The following is a 6,731-nucleotide window of genomic DNA, read 5'->3' as shown; positions in this document are numbered from 1 at the left end:
CAAAAGCTACTGTCCTTACTTATAACTCTTAATGGTATAGTTAATTCCAAATAGTTTTTATAAATGAGTGTACTTTGGTAGATTTTGTGTAGATTTATGCTTAATAAATCCTTTCATCAATTTCAACAATTTTTGAGTTAAAAAATTATAACATCCAGGCACGTTTCATGTTGACATATGAACCATGTGGGCATTTTCTGAGTGTTAGAATAATATTCAGGTGCCTAGAGTGAAGAAAACTAGAAATAAATTCACTTTTCAAGTAATTCTGCCTCAGCCAGCCTTAATTCTATTTGGGTATGCTATCCATCACAGAAGCCTTTCCCCTTTATTTTGAAAACTTCTACTCCTGTCTCCTAAAAGAACTGAAAGGATCATGTGTAAATCATGTTCACGGTTCTGGCGCTTACCACTGCGCCTCTAATGCAGGAGACGTTCAATACATTTGTTGAAATGAATGGAATTAAGCATGAATAAATGAAGACTACCAGAAAGAAACAATGTGGCATTGCGTGAAGAGGCTTGGATCATGGATTAGGAATTGGTTTTAAGTTGCGACTTTGGCATTACTTGCATGATGCTTCGAGGTTTGGGCTCTCTCATATGACAATATAGAACTTGAACTAGGGGTTTTTAAACATTTTGGTTTATTTTTTATTTTTAAAGTTTTAGTCATGGAGCATTTTTGGAGATGAAAATTTACCACAAATCCTAAAATATATAAGAGGAAAAAATAGACTTGAGCTGGTTGCATTAGGGGCACAGGGTATTGAGCCCTGCCTATTTCTTCCACCATTGTTTTGTTCTTGTCTCAAACCACCCTAAAAAGAAAGTCCTGCTATTAATATATTATCTTTAAGCAATGAGTGGCCATTACAAATCCAACATATATATGTATATACATATATGATAAAATATTATATAATTAAAATAAATTACAACAACCTGTCCTTCTTTAAGCATTTTTGTCTTGCTTTGATTGAGCTATTTTCAGGCTTTTCTGTAGGAAATGATGTCTAAGTGTAATAGTTTGAAGCTTTTTGTGGATTCCATGTTCTTGGAGCTAATCCATTCCTGTGGGTGTGGGACTCTTTGATTGGACTGGATTCAGTTGGACAGCTTCAGTGAGGTATGCCAAGGGTGGGTCATGATCCTCTTGCTGGAGTCCTTTATAAATGGAGGACTGAAAGCAGAGACACACAGAAAAGGCAGCAGAGACAGAGAAAAGAAGCTGAGAGAGGAGCAGTGAGGGATGCCGGAAGCTACAATCAGTGGTGCATAGAGACTTGGAAACAGGCCCCAGAGGCTCAAAGAGAAGAGACTTGGAGAAAAAGGGAGAGAGGAGTCATAAGCCTGCTTGCCCACAGCTGAGCTCAGAGATAAAGTACGCTCAGAGGAGACGCAAGGAGACCCAGAAGAGAAGCACATGCCTCCATGTGCCTTGCCACATGACAGGAGTCCTGGATTGCCAGCAACTGACCTTTGATGAGACAGCATACATGATGATGCCTGATTTGGACATTTTCTCAGACTCAGAACTGTAAACGTTAACCTCACAAATTCCCATTATAAGAGTCAGTTCATTTCTCATATATTGCGTTGACAGCTTTTAGAAACTAAATAGGTAAATAATTAAAATGATCAATAAGGTACTAGGAATGGAAATGTTCCTGTTTTTTTTTTTTTACGTAAACAAACTTACCTTCTTTTTAATGTCTAATCTAGTTGTAATGGCTAAAAAGGAATATAAAATAAGAAAGTTAATTAAATATTGAGAATTCTTTCTCAAGTGTGATTCATTTTAAATTTCATGTTTTACTCTTCACTTGCCTTGTAAAGACAATTTTCTTAACCTAATTAAAATATTGCCATCTTCACACTGCCAGTAACAAATTTAATGAGTACAAAAGAAAGCTCCATTGTAAATATTTCTTGTTAAAAATATCTTTAAAATCTTAATGAAAAAATGTATTTAAAAATCACTGCAATAGATTCAACACAACTAAAAAACTATGTAGGTTGTTTTTAACATGATAATTATTTTGTAATCTTGGCATGAAAATGATCATGCATATTTAGATCCTTTCAATTAGTGCCTTTTATACTAATAGTATGTCCTGATAAATACACTTCAAACTATTGTTTCATTTTTATGTAAATGGAAGATAAATATTCTTCCAAATTTATTAATATTCAAGGATCTAAAATAAAGTCTTTCTTATATATTTCAAATATATAATTTAAACCCAACATAGATTTTATAGTATAAATTTGTGAATAAATACCCTTATTTTGACTGATTAAGCTTAATATATTCCTTCTATGTTTATGCATTCACCACGAAAACATTTTTGTAGAGTATTAAATTAGACATGGTCCATACATTTAGAAAGTCTATCTATATAATAAACAGAAAGCAAAAACAAAAACTAAAATAAAACACAATTAATGATAGTAACTTAAGTTTCTTGAGTACTTGTGCCAGGCACTGTTCAAAAATTTTTAAGGATATAAAGTAGAAATGATACAGGAAACTGTGTCAAGGTGAATCCCTAAACAGAATTGGTTCTGCCAACGGAATTGTGATCCCTACTCAATAGGAATTTCAAGTGTCAGGAAACCTCCACTGGGATACAGACTTGGCCCAGTGGTTAGGGCGTCCGTCTACCACATGGGAGGTCCACGATTCAAACCCCGGGCCTCCTTGACCCGTTTGCAGCTGGCCCATGCGCAGTGCTGATGTGTGCAAGGAGTGCCGCCGTGCCACGCAGGGGTGTCCCCTACATAGGGGACCCCCAAGCGCAAGGAGTGCGCCCCATAAGGAGTGACGCCCAGCGCGAAAGAAAGTGCAGCCTGCCCAGGAATGGCACCACACACACGGAGAACTGACACAACAAGATGACGCAACAAAAAGAAACAGATTCCTGTGCCGCTGACAACAACAGAAGCAGACAAAGAAGAAGACGCAGCAAATAGACACGGAGAACAGACAACTGGGGCGGGGTGGGGCGGGGTGCACAGAAGGGGAGAGAAATAAATAAGTAAATAAATCTTTAAAAAAAAAGAAACCTCCACTGTAATTATTAGCTCTAGGACCGTACTGTCTTACAATAATAATCATGTATTAAGAACCCTTCTCTATAATGTTGGATCCAGAACCATGTCACTGACTGTCAAGAAGCAAACTAGATTGTTTGACCAATTCTCATTTCAGTTAACTCATTCCTAAATTTAAATCTCATACTAATTTATCTGGTTAGCAAAGCTAAAAAGGAACCAGGACCCTAGTGACACGGAAATGTAGGAAATATGATATTAGCTCTCTAAGCTCTCTAAGACTTGTATAGTAGGAAAACTCACCAGAAGGAAGTTGGAACAGGGATTCCAGATGGTGAAGTTCCTGTATCCATCAACTCCAAATACTACGTTTATGTAATATGTGCACTCTTTTACAAATTGCAAGCATTGAGAAAAGCTATATATCTTCTCTAAGACCATGATTGGCATAAATTCTCCTTTTGTTAAAGGAAAATATCTCATAGTCCCAGAAATTAAACAAATAAAAAGTGCAATATAAGTTGGAAAACTTTTGGAAGATAGCCTTTGAGACTATAATGATGAAGAAACAAAATGGAAGAAAACTCAACACAATGCAAAACATGAAAAAGTAAGCTACTGCAGAGATTTTTGTAATTTCATAATATTCCAAAATTAGAGTCAAGAAATAAATGATCAGGAAGTAGTTCTGAGGCAATTTTAGGAGTTGTTAATTAATTAATAGCACATGTTCATTTAAATTTATTGCAGCAGCTACCTAAATAGGTTTAGCAGTTGTGACAGTTTGAGATTATGTTTGAATCCTAAAAGAGAAAAATTACATTTGTTAACTAAACTATTCCTCTGTGTGTGATACCCTTTGATGCATTAGATTCAACTGAGATATCTTTGATTAAATTACCTGTTAAGTTTAGAGCTTTGATTCAACCACATCAGTAAGGCATGACTCCCCGCCCCCTTGATGGGCTGCTATAAATAGACACTCACTCAAAGACATAGGAAGAGAGAAAGCACTGTCATTCTTTATCTGGTTCTGGGGGAAACATGAGCCATTCACCTGATAGTTCGTAGCTGACCTTGAGAAGAGAGCTGAGACAGATGTAAAAAGCCCAGAAAAACATGAACCCTGTGCAAGGAGAGAGAGCAAGTCCTGAGAGACAAGACCTATGCCAGCCTACAGCTAAGCAAGAGGAAGTCCAGAAGGGAAGGCTGAATCCTTGCAGAGATGAGCGACCATCTTTTTCAACACCTGGCACTGACTTTGGTGAGAAAGCAACCTTGAGTTGACTCTTTAGGACCTTATAACCGTAAGCTTTTACTCCAAATAAATACCCTTTATAAAAGCCAACAGATTTCTGGAATTTTGCATTGACACCACTTTTGGCTGACTAATAGAATAGTGCACGTGTTGGGGCCTAAAAGACTGCATACAATAGAGCATTTAGAAATTTTAGACTTCCAAACTACTCAAAGGAAAAAGACTACCCAAGAACAAAATCCTATTTACTTTAACAATTAGGGGAACACATAAGCAGGCTTCCTGTTTGCCACCTATACATTCTAAAGTGAATCTTACCAGGTGACACTTTCTCATGTAGAATATGCAGAGTTCCACACACAATTCTGGATAATGTGTGATTGTGAACTCCATGTACACAACTGCAGTGGAAATCTATATCAAATATCTATAAATCAACCTTCCTTTTATTAATATAATTAATGTACTAGACATGTGAGGAAAATTAATAGACCTAAAGATAAGAATAAAAATTATTAACCAAAATACATGAACCTAGAAGATATACACAAATGATTCAAAGAAATCTCTAGGTGGTAGAATTTCTCAGAGCAAATTTTGGGAAGATGATACAAAAAATGTGCACGAACCACACCAGCAGAGGCAGCAGGGGAAGCAGCAGTCACGGAAGCCACCACAGCCTGTGCCCTCTGACACTGCCCTCGCTTGTCCCCTTTCTCCTCTTCCTCCTCCACTCCGCCCTCCTCCTCCTCCTCCTGCCCAAGGGGCCTGTGCCCCTTGCCTTCCCACCAGCCGCTATTGCTCCAGTCCCTATTGTTCATTGCTCCGGCCAATGGCCTCCCTCCCTTCCCCTTCCCTACTGCTCCCCCTTTCCCCATTGTTGCCTCTCATACCTACAGTGATCCAAGATTTGATCATTCAAAGTCCAGCTCCCTAGAACACTGCTCAACATGGACTCCGGTGTGATTGAAAGTGGATTAAATGTTATATGTCACTCTCATCTTCCAGCTACTTATGCATGAAAAGGAAGTTGGCAATATCATTGGAGAGAAAAGAAAATCAGTTAAGATGAACAAGAAAAGTAGTGCATGTAACAACATCTCAGAAGGGAATTGTCCTGAGAGAATTATTACTTTGCCTAGACCCACTAATGCCATCTTTAAAGCTATGATCACTGACAATCTGGAAAAGGACTTTGGCAGCTCTACAACTAATCACACAGCTGCCAGTAGACCTCCAGTCACCCTGAAGCTGGTGGTTCCTGCTAGCCAGTGTGGCTCTCTCATTGGGACAGGCAGTTGCAAGATCAAGGAAATAGAAGAGTACCGGGGCTCAGGTCCAAGTGGCAGAAGGTATGCTCCCCAACCCAGTGGGCCATCACCATTGCTGACATTCTGCTCATTGTGTAGAACAGATCTGCGTGGTCATGTTGGAGTTTCCTCACCCCACCCCCCACCCCACCAAAGGAAGTGACCACCTCGTACCTGCCCAAGCTGCCCTGTTCTCCGGTCATTTTTCTAGGTAGCCAGGCCTTTACCGTTCAAGGACAGTATGCCCTTCCACAACTAGACTCGACCAAGCTGCACCAGCTGGTGAAGAAACAGTCTCATTTTCCAATGACACATGGCAACACAAGATTCAGTGGTTTGGATGCCTCTGTCAGACTACTTCTCCCGAACTTACCATTCCAAATAAATTGATTGGCTGCATATTCTGTCATGAAGGCGCCAAAGTCAAGGGGCTATGTCAGATGTCTGTGGCTTAGATCAAACTTGAGAATGCAGTGGAAGGATCTATTTCTAGGCATATTACCATCAGACCCACTGATGGATTTACCTTGCTCGATATCCAATCAATGTGAGACTTCCTCAGAGATGGGTAGCATAGGGAACAACTAGAGCCATGCAAATTCATCCATATTCCTTGATCCACCTATGTAGATTCTGAATGCTCAGCAATCCCAGACTTTAAATAGTTTATAAATTTTCAATTTCTACACAATTTTCATGAACTCCTGATTTTTCACTTAAAGCATTTTAATTCCTTTCTCTGTTCAGCTCTTAATGCTGAGATGCATGTTTAGTTTTATGAAAGTCTCCCTGTTTGTAATTTTTTTAAATTTTTTAAAGAAGCTTTAGATTCATAAATGTTACATAAAAAATATAGAAGATTCCCATAAATCCAACCTCCTCTCCCTCCCACACTTACCCCAAAACAACATCTTTCATTAGTGTGGCATATTTGTTACAATTGATGAAAACATACTGAAACATTGCTACTAACCATGGATTATATTATAGTCTACATTCTACATCACACAACTTTATAGGCTTTGACAAAGTATATAATGACCTGTATCTGTCATTGCAATGTTGTGCAAGACAATTCCAAGGTACCACTATAGGCAGGCAGACAA

General features: G+C 38.5%; 1 pseudogene; it reads left to right on the top strand.

The window, feature by feature from the left end:
- The first annotated feature begins 5,265 nt into the window (after positions 1–5,265).
- LOC101426394 (poly(rC)-binding protein 2 pseudogene) lies at positions 5,266–6,202 on the top strand (annotated as a pseudogene).
- Positions 6,203–6,731: the final 529 nt, after the last annotated feature.

This window comes from Dasypus novemcinctus, chromosome 1 (genome assembly GCF_030445035.2).
Source record: "Dasypus novemcinctus isolate mDasNov1 chromosome 1, mDasNov1.1.hap2, whole genome shotgun sequence".
In the NCBI taxonomy this organism is placed as follows: Eukaryota; Metazoa; Chordata; class Mammalia; order Cingulata; family Dasypodidae; genus Dasypus; species Dasypus novemcinctus.
This window is presented reverse-complemented; position numbering and strand designations above follow the sequence as displayed.